This window comes from Sus scrofa, chromosome 2 (assembly GCF_000003025.6).
Source record: "Sus scrofa isolate TJ Tabasco breed Duroc chromosome 2, Sscrofa11.1, whole genome shotgun sequence".
NCBI classification, from domain to species: Eukaryota; Metazoa; Chordata; class Mammalia; order Artiodactyla; family Suidae; genus Sus; species Sus scrofa.
Window position 1 is genome coordinate 99,339,253 of NC_010444.4, and position 15,007 is coordinate 99,354,259.

At 34.8% G+C, this 15,007-nt stretch overlaps 1 long non-coding RNA gene across 2 annotated transcripts in view; it reads right to left on the reverse strand.

The window, feature by feature from the left end:
• LOC102157568 overlaps window positions 487-15,007 on the reverse strand; it is a 582,930-nt gene continuing 568,409 nt past the window's right edge. For both annotated transcript variants that reach the window (XR_002341822.1, XR_002341823.1), the window contains one exon: window positions 487-968. This is a non-coding gene — a long non-coding RNA (uncharacterized LOC102157568). The remainder of the gene's footprint in view (window positions 969-15,007) is intronic.

Sequence of the window (15,007 nt, forward strand, 5' to 3'; positions counted from 1 at the left end):
TTACTCTACATCAATGGAATATTACTTGCTGTCATTGTTTTTATAAGTGATATGGTTAGTAAATTACTAGAAGGAAATCCTCCATTTTACCATGGTGTAATAACTTAGTAAAAGCTTATAGAAGAATTACTGTGTTTTCTTGGGTGCTTGCTATTATTTGGAATTTGCAGGTAAGTTTTTTGAGGCATGACTAAACAACCCTTGCATTATATACTATTAAAGGATGTTGACTGGGGCAAGGCTGTCTTTCACATACCTATCTGAGAAGCATTGAGGATGATAATATTTGCTTTTAGGATTAGGTATTGATAAAGATTATAATAATATTCTTCTGTGGTCTTTATGCTTTCTAACCTTTATGGAAAGGTTATCGAATCAAGTTACCTAATACAGCTGTCATTTTTTTTTTTTTTTTTTTTTTTTTGGCTGCAACCATGGCAAGTGGAAGTTCCCCAGGCCAGGGATCAAACCCAAGCAACAGCAGGAACAAAGCCAAATCCTTAGCTTCTAGGCCACCAGGGAATTACCATAGCTGTCATTTTTATATTTGCTTTGGTAAAGTTCTAGCTAAAAGAAGTAAAAATTGTCCTGGGCTAGGAATGTCCCCCACCCTCTTTCACTTACAGTAATTATCCAGAGAATTTCTGTTTCAGTTTACCTATATTCTTTTGGTGAAATCCTTTCTCTTTTGGGGACTAAATCATTCTTTCTTTCATTTTTAATAGACTTTCCCAACCCGTTTCTTTAACCTAAATTGAGGAAGAGATCTTTGAAAAACCTTTCATCAAAGGGATGGCTGCCCAATCCCTGCGTATTCTATCTCAGAACTTTTCATCATGGAGGTTTTGAGAATGTTTGATGCCATCTGTGCCTCGATTTTCCTTTCTTCTGATTTTTCTTTTTTTTTTCCCCTTTTCTTTTTTTTTTCGAGCTGAGGTGCCAGCCGAGCCAGCCTGTGCCTCTGTTTTCTGCCAAAGGAAAAAAAAAGGAGAGAGAGAGAGAAATACCATGAACACTAAAATAAGAATTTTTTTCAGTGTTTCTGGTACAAGCACTGTACATTTCTACTGAGTTTTCTATAAGAATCTGTTTTTATCATCCGTAACAATAGAAAAGCCACAAGAAAACTTGTGGTCTATTAGCAGAAAACAGAGGCCCTGGCAAGCTGCAGAGAAGCACAGTCCTATGGTTGGGAAGCTGGGCAGGAACCCAAGTTTGTCCATGCCTAAGAACAACACTGTCTGCTAAAATTACAGTTTTCCCTTTTCACAAACCGCAAAGTTGTGAAACTTTACTAACTTTAAGAAAAGAACAGTTGGCCATACAAAAGATACACTTCCAAATCCATCGAACAACTTACTTATACTTGCAAATGAACCACTTGGAGTGAGTCTTAAAATGTATTTGTTCCAATTATTCTGCTAAGGTAGCAAGCAGAAAGTAATCATTTTCTATGTATACTGTGAATAAAAGACTCCAAATGTTGGTTCCAAAGAAAGCATTTGACCAATAGTTGGTAAGTGGGAGTGGAAGAAAGAGTGCTATAGAAATGATAGCCACATTTTCAAAAGCAAAGTGTGTTTTTGCAGTCTCTCTTTGCTTAAGATGATATCATAACATCAAATTAGAAAAGTCTTTTTTTTTATCTCTGATACCCTGTTTCCAAAATTTTTATAGAGACAAGTATTAGTAATTAAACATGATCATGTAACTCATCAGATCAGATATATCCATGGAAGAAAGGTACAGGTCAACATAGGTTGATACTGCATCAAGCAACTGAGTTAATCACAGAAAGTATTTTTTCTTTTCAAACTTGAGACAGTTATTAAATATTTGTATTGGTCAAGATCCCATTAGGTTATTAGGTGACTGAAAACATGCTGGTTATTTGAGCAGAGGAAATTTAATATAAAGAATTGTTTACTGGTAAAAAGTAGTGAGCTACAAATGGAGAAGGGAAGGGACACTGGAAGGTTCAAAAGTAGCGGATCTCAAAGGACAGTTACTGCCTCCAGGTTAAGAAGAGGAGAAGGAAATTACTAAGGATCAGTTGAATTCTTTTTCCCACTGTTGAACCTCAGAACCCTTCAAAGAAAGCAGAGCTCTCAAAGGAAGAGGCAGCTGCCTGAGGGAAAGGAAAAATGTGGACTGGCTCTGGTCTGTAGAAGCAGCATACTGTTGCCCGAAAGTGTGGGAATTCAGAGCTGGAAGCAGCTGGAGGTAGAGACAGGGCTACCCAGGATGTAGCTGGAGCTCCCTCCTCCAGGCAGCAGGGTTCCCCTGCTGAATCATAGTCATTGATGGCAAGACCTGAAAACAGAGTGTCTTCTACTGCAATTGCCTTATGGAATTGATATAGGACAGAGTAGATATTCAGCCTCATGGCCTTAGAGATGAGTGGCAAATGTTCATCAAACACAATATGAAAATTGGCTCTTTATTCTGTGAGCACAAAAACACAACAATCTTTATTAAGAATAATTCAAAGATTTCTTTCAGCATTCATTTTGCTGTGTATTTTTTATATCCATGAGAGGAGATAAGTTCAGGCTCTTCCTATGCTGCCATCTTGAATTGCCCTGTGTCTTTCTTAATTATAACTGTGCCCTTTCATCAGAAATATATTTCTTATATGTAGAATAATTTGCTTAGGTGAGTTATGTTTTTGTTTTTAGAGTAGAATTTAAAAATCGCTTATCTTTATGTACTGGAAATTACTAATAAGAATGATTTTGGGGTTTTAGTTCTTATATAAATTACCCCAATTCCCTTTTACCCTTCACCAATTTCTTATTATTTATAATTTTCAAACTTCTCACATAGAAGTATTCATGGAGAGAATTATTCTAGTTATGGCCTAAATAAGTGAGGACCTGCAAAATAACTTTTTATGACATTTATTGTTACAAAATGCCACAAGCTATATTATAATAGATAATTCTCTACAATAAAATATTTCAGTCTCTGAGATGACCCACTTATTTCTAATATGATTAAAACAAAATTTCAGTACAAATGAATAATTTATTTAATAAACATATTGAGTGGCTATTATCAGCAAAATTCTCTGTGAGACTTGGTGACAGAAATACTTAAGACCTTGGTCTTAACTTTTAATTACTGAGTGGAGAATTTGGTTGTAACATATTAATTGGTATTATGTACATTTAATGTATTAACACAAATTCTATACTGAAGATTTTATTTCTGATTTTAATGTCTATTAAAAGTACTAGATCCTACCTGTCACATTTCCAGGTGTTAGCTACTTTGTAGTTCTACAGTTCATATTTGTTAAGGGTTTTATTCTGAATTAGGCTCCCATTAATATCCTGTAATTAATTAAGTTTTTCTCTCACATTTTGAGTTTGAAGATAAAAGGTGCAATCTACCTTGGCATTGAAACTATTCACAAAACCATTGAAGTTCACTGCTTTCACAACAGACACTTTATTGTTCATAGATTAATTGGTTTTCTGAGTTTATGTTATTAATGAAACTTATGAGCAACTATTCAAACATCAAACACCCAAAGTTTTTAATACATTTTTTGTTTGTTTTTCACATTACTCATTTTATTGCAAAAACTCCATTAGAAAATAATTTTGTAATATTTTAAACACATTAGAAACAGGGAAAGGTGAGATCGGCAGGAGAGACCCCCCAGAACCCAAATCTTTTAATGCAAACATCATGATGCTCTCTGCTAGCTGTCAACCTGCCTTCTCTTCCTTCCCTGCCAGGCTTTGTAAAGAGCAGTTTTTGTTCACTCTCTCCACTTCACGTATCCTTTTTTTTTTTAATTTTATTTTTTATTGTTATTTCCCCAATACGGGAAGCACGGAGGGCCCCAAACAAGTTGAACCCAAACAGACCCACACCAAGATATATTGTAATAAAAATGGCAAAAGTCAGATAAAGAGAGGATTCTAAAGGCAGCAAGAGAAAAGCAAATTATAAGGGAACTCCCATAAGGCTATCAGCTGATTTCCCTATAGAAACACTACAGGCCAGAAGGGAGTGGCAAGATATATTTAAAGTGCTGAAAGGAAAAAAATTTGCAACCTAGAATATGGTATCCAGCAAGAATATTATTTAAAATAGAAGGGGAAATAAAGAATTTCTCTAACAAACAAAAGCTAAAAGACTACAGCAATACTCAACCCTTTCTAAAAGAAATACTGAAAGGCCTTCTTAAATTAAAAAAAAGAAAGAAAAAGAGAAAAAGGAGAATTAGGAAGGAGGAAACCACAATTGGAAACCAGTCACTTAAATAAGCCAGCATACAGACCTAAACATGAAGATGCTGGAGGAAAAAAAAAAGACATCAAAATCATACAATGTGGGGAAGGAAAGTAAGAAAATACAGATTCTTTTTTTTATTTTAATGATGTGTTTGAGCCTATATGACTATCAGACTAAAGCAAGCAGATATAGGAAGGGGTTAACATACTTAATAAGTTTTGTTTGTAATTTTCCTTTGTAAGTCTATATCAGACAGCATTAGCAGAATTCTGGGCTAAAAATAAATCATTTTCTGTCTCATACCTACAAGTTAGAGTCAGTTATATCAATCTTATCAAAAATTTTCCTCATCAATTCAAGTTAAAACAAGATTTCTATGACTTCAAAATTAAAGTATTAAAAACTAAACAATTAAAATGACCCTTTGCAATATATCTTAGTAACAAGAGAAAAATAAGTAAACAAATGAATTCAATTTTAATACTTAGTAATATTTTAGCATAGTAGATTGTGATTTAAGACCTTAGCTTTAAATTACAATTAAGAAAGAATACAGGACATTTCAAAATGGCAGCATAGGAAGAGCCTGAAATTAGCTCCTCTCATGGACACAAGAAATATACAGCACCATGAGAAACCATTCCCTCTGAAAATAACCTGAAAACTAGCTGAACATACCTGCTCCACAACAAAGCATAAAAAGACCACATCAAGATGAGTAGGAGAGATGGATAAATGCTCTCATCAAAAAACTTGACCTACAGTGTGGCAGCATACAATAGAGAGGCATCTCCCCAGATGGGCGCTTCTCCCAGAGGATTGAAGGGTTAGCACTCTACCCCATGGGATTTATACTGAAGAGATGAGCCCCCCAAACAGCTGGCTCAATAAACCAAATGTCCAAGGGTCCCAAAGTACTATGGGGAATTGAGAATCTCCTTTTAAAAAAAATGAGTTCCCTTCACATTACATATTTTTATTGAAATATAGTTGATTTACAATGTTATTTTCTGCTGTAGAGTGAAGTACAGTATTTGTTATTTACAGACTTTTTAATGATGACCATCTTCACCAGTGTCAGAAGATACCTCATTATAGTTTTGATTTGCATTTCTCTAATAATTAGTGATGTTGAACATCTTTTCCATTTTTAAAAATTTAACTAGAGTATAGTTGACTTACAAGGTTGTTATTAGTTTCAGAAGCACAGCAAAGGGAATCAGATATATATACACACACACACATACTAACACATTCTTCTTAACCATATAGCTTATTATAGATTACTGAGTAGATTTCCCTGTACTATATATTAGGCCCTTTTTAGTTATCTATTTTACATGTAGTAGTATGTATATGTTTGTCCCATTTCCCTAATTTATCCCTCTCTCCCACAGCTTCCCTTTTGGTAACCATAAGTTTGATTTTGAAATATGTGAGTCTGGTTCTGTTGTATAAATTACTTCTGGATCATTTTAATTAGATTTCACATATAAGTGATATCACATGATATTTATCTTTGTCTTATTTATCTTACTTAGTATGATAATCTCTAGATCCATCCTTGTTGGTACAAATGGCATTATTTGGCTCTTTTGTGGCCAGGTAATATTCTATTGTGTATATGTAACGCATCTTTAGCCTGTCTTCTGTGATGGACATTTAAGTTGCTCCCATGTCTTGGCTATTGTAAACAGTGCTGCAGGGAACATTGGAGTACATGTATCTTTTTCACTGGTATGAGGTGGTACCTCATTATAGTTTTGATTTGCATTTCTCTAGTATTTGGTGATGTTGAACAACCTTTTATGTGCCTGTTAGACATCTGTATGTCTTCATTGGAGCAATATCTATTTAGGTCTTCTTCTAATTTTTTGATTGGGTTATTTGGCTTTTTTTTGTTGTTGAGTTATATGAGTTGTTTGCATATTTTGGAAATTAAGCCCTTGCAGTCACATCATTTGCAAATATTTTCCTCCATTTATGTAGGTTGTCTTTTTGTTTTGTTTTACAGTTTAAGTTCTTGGGGTATTTTTTTTATCAAAGTATAGTTGATTTATAAGGTTGTGCCAATTTCTGCTGTACAGCAAAATGACCCAGTCATACATATATGTGTGCATACACACACACACACACACACACACACACACATTATTTTTCTCATATCTTCCATCATATTCTATTCCAAGCAATTGGATATAGCTAGGCTTTCATGTGGTTTCCTTTCTCTGAGACCCAGAAAACAAGCAATTTGAAAAGTGCCGAGGCTATTAGTGAAGGAAAGTCATTTGCAAATCTGAAAGCATTGTCTGGTATTGAGGATGGTGGTGACATTCTCCCAAGAGAGGGAGGCTAGCTGATGCCATCGTTGTTCTCCCCACCTAGCCTACTAGCACAGGTGAGTAGGCTCAAATATGGGTGTGAACAATTATAGCATTATCTTGTTGCCTTAGTGAAGCTACAGGGCTCCTGAAGTTACAACACTCCTGTTATGTCACTAGGGCTGGTGAGGGGGAGAAGTTGTGACATTGTCCTGCTCCTGGTCTAAAGCCAACATATATGCATAGACAAGGTAGTTTTCTCCTACACTGGTGAAACTTGTGGTCATACACAGTCAAGTCATTTTCCCACTGCCTTTCTGAGCAAGAGAGCAGTCCCACTCTCCAGTGGGCATGTGCAATGTACACAGGGGACACAACTGGATGGTCTGGCTCTGGTAGCCAAAATGGCTGGCATTTCTGAGTTCATTGGGACTATAACAATTGGGAAGGAAGTTTTTAGCAGGCTACCACCCAATGGCATTTCAAGACAATAGACTGAAACACAACCCCAGTCTTCATGTGGAAAAGGCATCTTTACTTAACTGGAGCTTTACCCTGAGGGTCAGTCTTCAGGTTTCCCACATATGTAGAGGCTAAGGATGCATTCCAAGGGAACATAATCAGAAACATTATTCCTGCACATGACCTTGGTTTCAATACAACTCAACAATACTCCCCAGAAAGGATCTTATACATTCCTCAGGAGCCCTTATTTTCACAACTTCACCCAAGGGACAGATCGTTTGGTCTAGAGGCCAGCAGAAATTATGATTTTGGCATCATAGGAATGTATCGACTTGCATACTTTAAAAGCTGCTTTCTGAGGTTTTTGGTTCCAATCAACCTGAAACTAGATGTCAAATGAAATTCTTCCATTTGAACACTGACAGGACTCACATATGTTCAATAACAAGGACATATCAAAAATAAATGAGGAAATATAGTCAACCACAAAGATTCAAGAGACAAGAAAGGGCTAGGGCAAGTTTGAGAAAGGAGGGTTACCACCTACACAGGGCCAATCTTTCAACACTGAGAAACATAGAAGTTTTGCCTAATATAAAGAACCAAACACAAAGAGCTAAGAAAGATGAGAACACTGAAATATTTTCCAAATGAAAAAACAAGACAAAATCTCAGAAAAATAATTTAATGATTGAGATAAGTAAATTACCTGATAAATATTCAAAGTAATGGTAACAACAATTCTCACAGAAGAATGGATGAAAACAGTGAGAACTTCAACAAACAGACTATATAAGAAAGTTTCAATCAGAGCTGAAGAATATGGTAACTGAAATGGAAAAAAAAATAGAATGTATCAACAGCAGATTAGATGATAGAGAAGAATGAGTCAGCAATCTAAAGGACAAGTAGTGGAAATCACCCAATCAGAAATGCCAAACGAAAAGATAATTTAAAAAAAAGAAGATAGTTTAAGAGATCTCTGGAACAACATCAATCATATTAAAATTCACATTATAGGAATCCTGGAAGAAGAATAAAGAAAAAAAAAAAGGGACACATATCTTATTTGATAAAACAATGGCTAAAAAATTCCTTAACTTGGAAAAGGAAACAGACATCCAGGCCCAGGAAGCAAACAGAGTCCCAAAGGACTTGAACATAAAGAGGTTCGCAGAAGCCATATTATAATTAAAATGTCGAAGGTAAAAGAGGTAATTTTAAAAGCAGAAAGATAAAAACAACAAGTGATGTATAGGGGAACTCTCATAAAACTATCAGCAGGTTTTTCAGCTGAAAATTTGCAGGTCAGAAAGAAATGGTATGATACATTCAAAGTGCTAAAAGGAAAATGCTTGTGTTCAAGAATACTCTGTCTAGCAAATTTATCTATGGGAATTCATCACCACTAAACTGACTTTACAAGAAATGTTAAAGGGACTTTTTTTGTCTTTTTAGGGCCAAACCACCCCTGGCATATATATGCAGATTCCCAGGCTAGGGGTCAATTTGGAACCACAGCCACTGGCCTACACCACAGCCACAGCAACACCAGATCTGAGCCACACCTTTAACCTAAACTACAGCTCATGGCAATGCAGGATCCTTAACCCACTGAGTGAGGCCAAGGATTGAACCTGCGTCCTCATGGATACTAGTCAGATTCGTTTCCACTGAGCCATAACAGGAACTCCAGAGGATTTTTTTTAAAGCAGAAAAGACCATAAGTGTAAATAAGAAAATATATGAAAAAAAAAACTCACTAGTAAAAGCTAAAAATATAGTAAATTTAGTGGATCAATTGCTTATAAAGACAGCATAAAGGTTAAAAGTCAAAAGTAGTAAAAATCAACTACAACCATGATAAGTAAAGGATACACAAAATAAAAAAATAAGTAAAATATGAAAAAATATAAAACATGGGAGGAATAAAAGATACTTTTAGAATGCATTTGAATTTAAGTACTAGCAACTTTAAATTGATTTAATTAATATATAAATATGAACCTCATGGTAACAACAAACCAAAAGCTTATATAGATACATTAAAAAAAAGAGAGAGAAAGAAATCCAATCATAACACAAGAGAGAACAAGAGAAGAAAGGGACAGAAAACTACAAAAACCAGAAAACATTTTAAAAAATGGCAATAAGGACATACCCATTAATAATAGCTTTAAATGTAAATATAATGCATGCCCCCCAAAAAGTCACAAACAAAATAAAACTGACCCTGTATTGCTGCCTAAAAGGGACTCACTTTATATCTAAAGATACCCTCAGGCTGAAAGTGAAGAAATGGGAAAAGCTATCCAATATAAATGGAAACAAAAAGAAATCTGAGGATAGCAACTTATATAAAATAGACTTTAAAACAAAGACTGACAAAAGATAAGTTCATTACATAATGATAAAGATGTCAATCAAATAAAAGACCAGCACATTTGTAAATATTTGTATATCTAACACTGGAGCACCTAAATAAATATATATAAAGCAAACATTGACAGCCACAAAGGGAGAAATTGATAGTAATGTAGTAATAGTAGAGGACTTTTAATAGCCTACTTTCATCAATGAATACATAAGGCAGACGAAAAATGTCAACGATGAAACAGATCTTAAATGACACATTGCAACAGATGGGCTATCTATCTATCCACATACACACACAGAATATTCCATTCAAAACCTGCAAAATATGCTTTCAAGTGCACATGGAACATTCTCCAGGATAGATAACATGCTGGGCTATTAAACAAATCTCAACACATTTAAGAAAATTAAAGTCATATCAAACATCTTTTTTATCACATATCAAAACACTGTAAAACCAGAAAATAATTACAGGGAAAAAAACTGTAAAAAAACAAACAAACAAACAAACAAACAAAAAAAAAACAAAAAATACAAGATGTGAGAATATACAATGGAGAAAAGAAAATCTCTTGAGTAAGTGGTTCTGGGAAAACTGGATAGCTACATGTAAAAGAGTGCAATTAGAACATTTTCTCACTCCATATCCCAAAATAAATTTAAAATAGAGTAAGGACTAGCATGCAAGTCATAAAATTTCTAGGAAAAAAAATATAGGCAGTAAGCTCTTTGATATTGGTCTTAGCAATATTTTTTGGATCTTTCTCCTCAGACAAGGGCAACAAAAGTAGAAATATACAAATGGGATATATAAAACTAAAAAGCTTTTGTACAGTGAAGAAAACCATCAACAAAACAAAAAAGAAACCTACTGAGAGAAGATGTTTGTAAATTATATATCAGAAAAAGGGACTGATACCTAAAATATATAGAAAGAACTTAGACAAGTTAACATAAAAATTAATTTAAAAATGTGCAGATTAAATGAATAGATCCTTTTCCAAAGACAATATACAAATGGCCAACTGGCTCATGAAAAGACGTTCAACAACACTAATAATCAGGGAAATGCAAATCAAAACCATAATGAGATTATCACCTCACATCTGAAAGAATGGCTATTATCAAAAACACAAAAAATAACAAGTGTTGGTGAGGATGTGGATAAAACGGAACTCTTGTGCACTGTTGCTTCCTATAACTGTCCTGGTTAACCAAATACACATAGTAGATGCAAAAGACATTTGTTGGCTGCTGACTATGTGGGGATGCTTTAAGAGGTGCATGGGGCTATACAGGTGAAGCAAACAATGATGTTGCTCATTCTTGGGGAGAAAATTGTGCAATCATGATGAAATGAGCTATGTGTCTGTCACCAAGAACTCAGCCTACTTATTTAATGCTAATGCTATGATGTCTGCTATTGTGCAGGTTAATGAGAACGAAGAACTATGTGGGAACTCAGAACTGGCTAAATGTTCTTTGTGAATCTGATTTTAAAAGATGATTGAAAGATGCTTGATATTGGCCCAGAAGAGAAAGGGCGGGGAAAACAGAGTCGGCAGAATTTGTTTATAACCTGGTGGTAGGGGAAATGTAAACATAATTGTAATAGTATAAGTGTAGCTTGAGAACGTATTTGAATTAGCTGTAGCCTGTAGGGGGTTATGGAGAGCTTCCTCCACATAGCGTAACGCTTGAGATTCATCTGTGTTGTACCTGTCAGTGATTTGTTCCTTGAGTCTTACTTCATTGTCTAGTTGTACTACTATTTACCAGTTGATGGAAATTTTGGTTGCTTCCAGTTTTCTTAAGAATGCTATATGAATATTTTCTTACAGGTATTTATGTAGACATGTGTTTTCATTTCTTTTGAGAAATACCTTAGAGTGGATAGATCACACACTAACTGTATGGTTAACTTTAAAGAAACTGCCGAACTTTTTCAAGATGACTATCTCACTTTTCATTCTCTCAGCAAGGTATGAAAGTTGGAATTATTCTGTATCTTTGTCAACATTTGGTATTGAGCATCTTTTCAATGTTGGTAATTCAGGAAATGGTGTTTTACTATAATTTGAGTTGCATATTCCTGAAGATGTGTAATGCTGTACACCTTTATATGTACTTATTGGTCATCTGCATATATTCTCAGTGAGGCACATTTTCTCTGCGAAGTGTGTATTTTCAATTATTTAGCCCATTTTTATTTTTAAAAATTTTTATTATAGTTGATTTACAATGATCTGTCAATTTCTGCTCTACAGCAAAGTGACCTAGTTATACATATATATACATTATTTTTCTTACATTATCCTCCATCATGTTCTATCAGAAGTGATTAGATATAGTTCACTGTGCTAAACAGCAGGATCTCATTGCTTATCTACTCCGAATGCAATAGTTTGCATCTACTAACCCCAAATCCCAAGTCCATCCCACTACCCCTGAGCTTGTCACCACAAGTTTGTTCTCCAAGTCCATGAGTTCGTTTCTTTACTGTAGATAGGTTCATTTGTATCATATATTAGATTCCAGACATAGGAGATATCATATGGTATTTTTCTTTCTCTTTCTGACTTACTTCACTTAGTATGAGAATTTCTAGTTCCATCCATGTTGCTGCAAATGACATTCTTTTGATGGCTGAGTATTATTCTATTGTGTATATGTTGCACATCTTCTTAATCCATTCATATGTCAATGGATATTTTTGTTCTTTCCATTTCTTAACTATTTTGAATAGTGCTACAATGAACATAGGAGTGCATGTAACATTTTGAATGAAAGTTTTATCTGAATATATACCCAGGAGTGGGATTGATGGATCATATGGTGGTTCTATATTTAGTTTTCTGAGGTTCCTCCACACTGTTTTCCATAGTGGTTGTACCAATTTACATTCCTACCAACAGTGTAGGAGGGTTCCTTTTTATTCACACCCTCTCTGGCACTTGTTATTTGTAGACTTATTAATGACGGCCATTCTGACTGGTGTATAGTGATACCTCATTGTAATTTCCATTTGCATTTCTCTAATAATTAGTGATGTTGAGCATTTTTTCATGTGCCTGTTGGCCATCCATATGTCTTCTTTGGAGAAATGTCTATTCAGGTCTTCTGCCCATTTTTCAAGTGGGTTGTTGGTTTTTTAGCCATTAGATTGTATGTGTTTTTTGTATATTTTGGAGTTTAAGCCTTGCCCATTCCATCATTTGAATCCATTTTCTCCGATTTTGTAGGTTATCTTTTTTTATGGTTTCCTTTGCTATGCAAAAGCTTTTAAGTCCCATTCATTTATTTTTGTCTTGTCTTTACTTCTATTGCTTTGGGAGACTAACATAAGAAAACATTTGTATGGTTGATATCAGAGAATGTTTTTCCTATGTCCTCTTCTAGGACTTTTACAGTGTTTTGTCTTATGTTTAAGTCTTTAAGCCATTTTGAGTTTATTTTTGTGCATGATATGAGGGTGTGTTCTAGCTTCACTGATTTACATGCAGCTTTCCAGTTTCCCAGCATCAGTTGCTGAAGATTTTCCCATTTTATATTTTTGCCTGCTTTGTCAAAGATTAATTGACCATAGGTGTCTGGGCTTATTTCTGGTTTCTCTATTCTGACCCATTGGTCTGTATGTCTGTTTTTGTACCAGTACCAAGCTGATTCCTGTAGTTTTGTAATATTGGCTATAAGTCTGGGAGAGTTGCTTTTTTTATTCCCCCTCAGGATTGCTTTGGCAATTCTGGGTGTTTTATGGTCCCATATAAATGTTTGGATTGTTTGTTCTAGTTCTGTGAAAAATGTCATAGGTAATTTGTTAGGGATTGCGTGATTCTATAGATTGCTTTGGGTAGTATGGCCATTTTAATAATATAATTCTTCCAATTCAGGAGCATGGAATATCTTTCCATTTATTTCAGTCCTCTTTAGTTTCCTTGATTAACATCTTAGAGTTCTCAGCATATCAGTCGTTCACCTCCTTGGTAAGGATTATTGCTAGGTATTTAACTTTTTGGGGGTGTGATTTTCAAAATTTTTTATATTCCTTTTCTAATATTCCATTTTTAAATTAGGAATATCAATCTTTTTTTAATTGGAAAAGTTTATTCTGATTACCAGTCCTTTCACATATGTGTTTAATAAATGTATTCTCCAATCTTTGGTGTGTCTTTTTATTTCTTAGATAACATAATAGAACTTTTGTGGGGAAATACTTTAATAAGCATTTTTTTCTTTTTTTTTGCATTTCTTAGTGCTTAATGGCCATCCTGTTCTGCAAGAGGCATCCATCTCAAGTAAGATTATTATTTATTTTTTTTTGAATCAGGAATGAAAAAGATGGAGTCAGTTTTGAGGTTTCTGTTTCTGAAAGAAAATTGTATCAGTCTTAGAAAACAGTATTTTTGAAAACATAGATTTATCAAAAGAAAAGGCTTTTTTGGATTTTTTTTAAACTTCCATTAATTCACCAAAAAAAAAACCAGTCTATCCTGAGCCACTATATGATATAAACTCTTAAATTCCTGAATAAAAATTCTCTCTTCTTCCCTTGAAGAGTTTACTTGAGAATGTGAATAATTAGACTAAGGATGTGTCCATGCCCAAAAGAAAGAGGAATCAGAGGGCTCACATCTGGAGGAGTGGCAAATTACAGGAAGATTTTTGAGGAAAACATGCCAATAAATAAGAGCACCCTGGTGTCCTACCCATACTGAAGTCCTGTGGACACCAGAGTACAGAAGAAAGCAATCATCACTGGGGCTTTTGTCTTTTTTCTCAATTTGAACTTTGGCAAGGTTATTTCATTGATAGTTCAGTCCCAGCCAGAGGCAAACACAGTAGAAATTGTGACAGTAGAACAGGTATGATTGCTTGGAGAGAGTGAAAAGAACTCAAATTCGCATCCTTCTGTTCTTTTAGGTTATATAAATGTCTTAAAAATTCTTAAGTATCTTTGAAGTTGGGGTGGAGATCAGATGCCAGGAATGCAGCTGTGATTGGACAAAAGACATCAAAAGTTCTAAGGTGGGTGACTCAAAGGATAGAACAACTGAATTCATGGATGGGGGGGGCTTAGGATGGGGTCCAATCTACAATAAGGAGACAACATTAAGCTCTTTAGGAGAACTGCTGGTACAGAGAATACTCTTCCACTAGCTGTAGCAGTAACAGAAGATTTTGTAAGTCTCCCAGGAGGAGCACCAGCCTGATAATATCTCAGATATTATCAATACAGCAACTAGGCCAATTATTTACTCTGCATTACAGACTATCAAAGAACAGAATATACTGTTCATAATATACTGCCATCTCTATTGTCCTTACCTACAAACACCATGTAACCTATATTCTCAGCAGTTTAGAGAGAAGTAAAATGATTTGGAGGAAACATGGTAGATTGGGAGTTTGTCTGAAAGACTGATTCATCAAAGTGTGACTAAACCAGTGAAATGGTTAGAACACTTCCCATCCTAACATTATGTAGAAGATGTAGTGCACAGGAGAATGATTAGATTCGTATTAGGCTCTGATGGTTTGCTGGGTAATTTCTAAAATCACCACATTTGCTTGGACTATTATGTAGTCTCCGTCTGAAT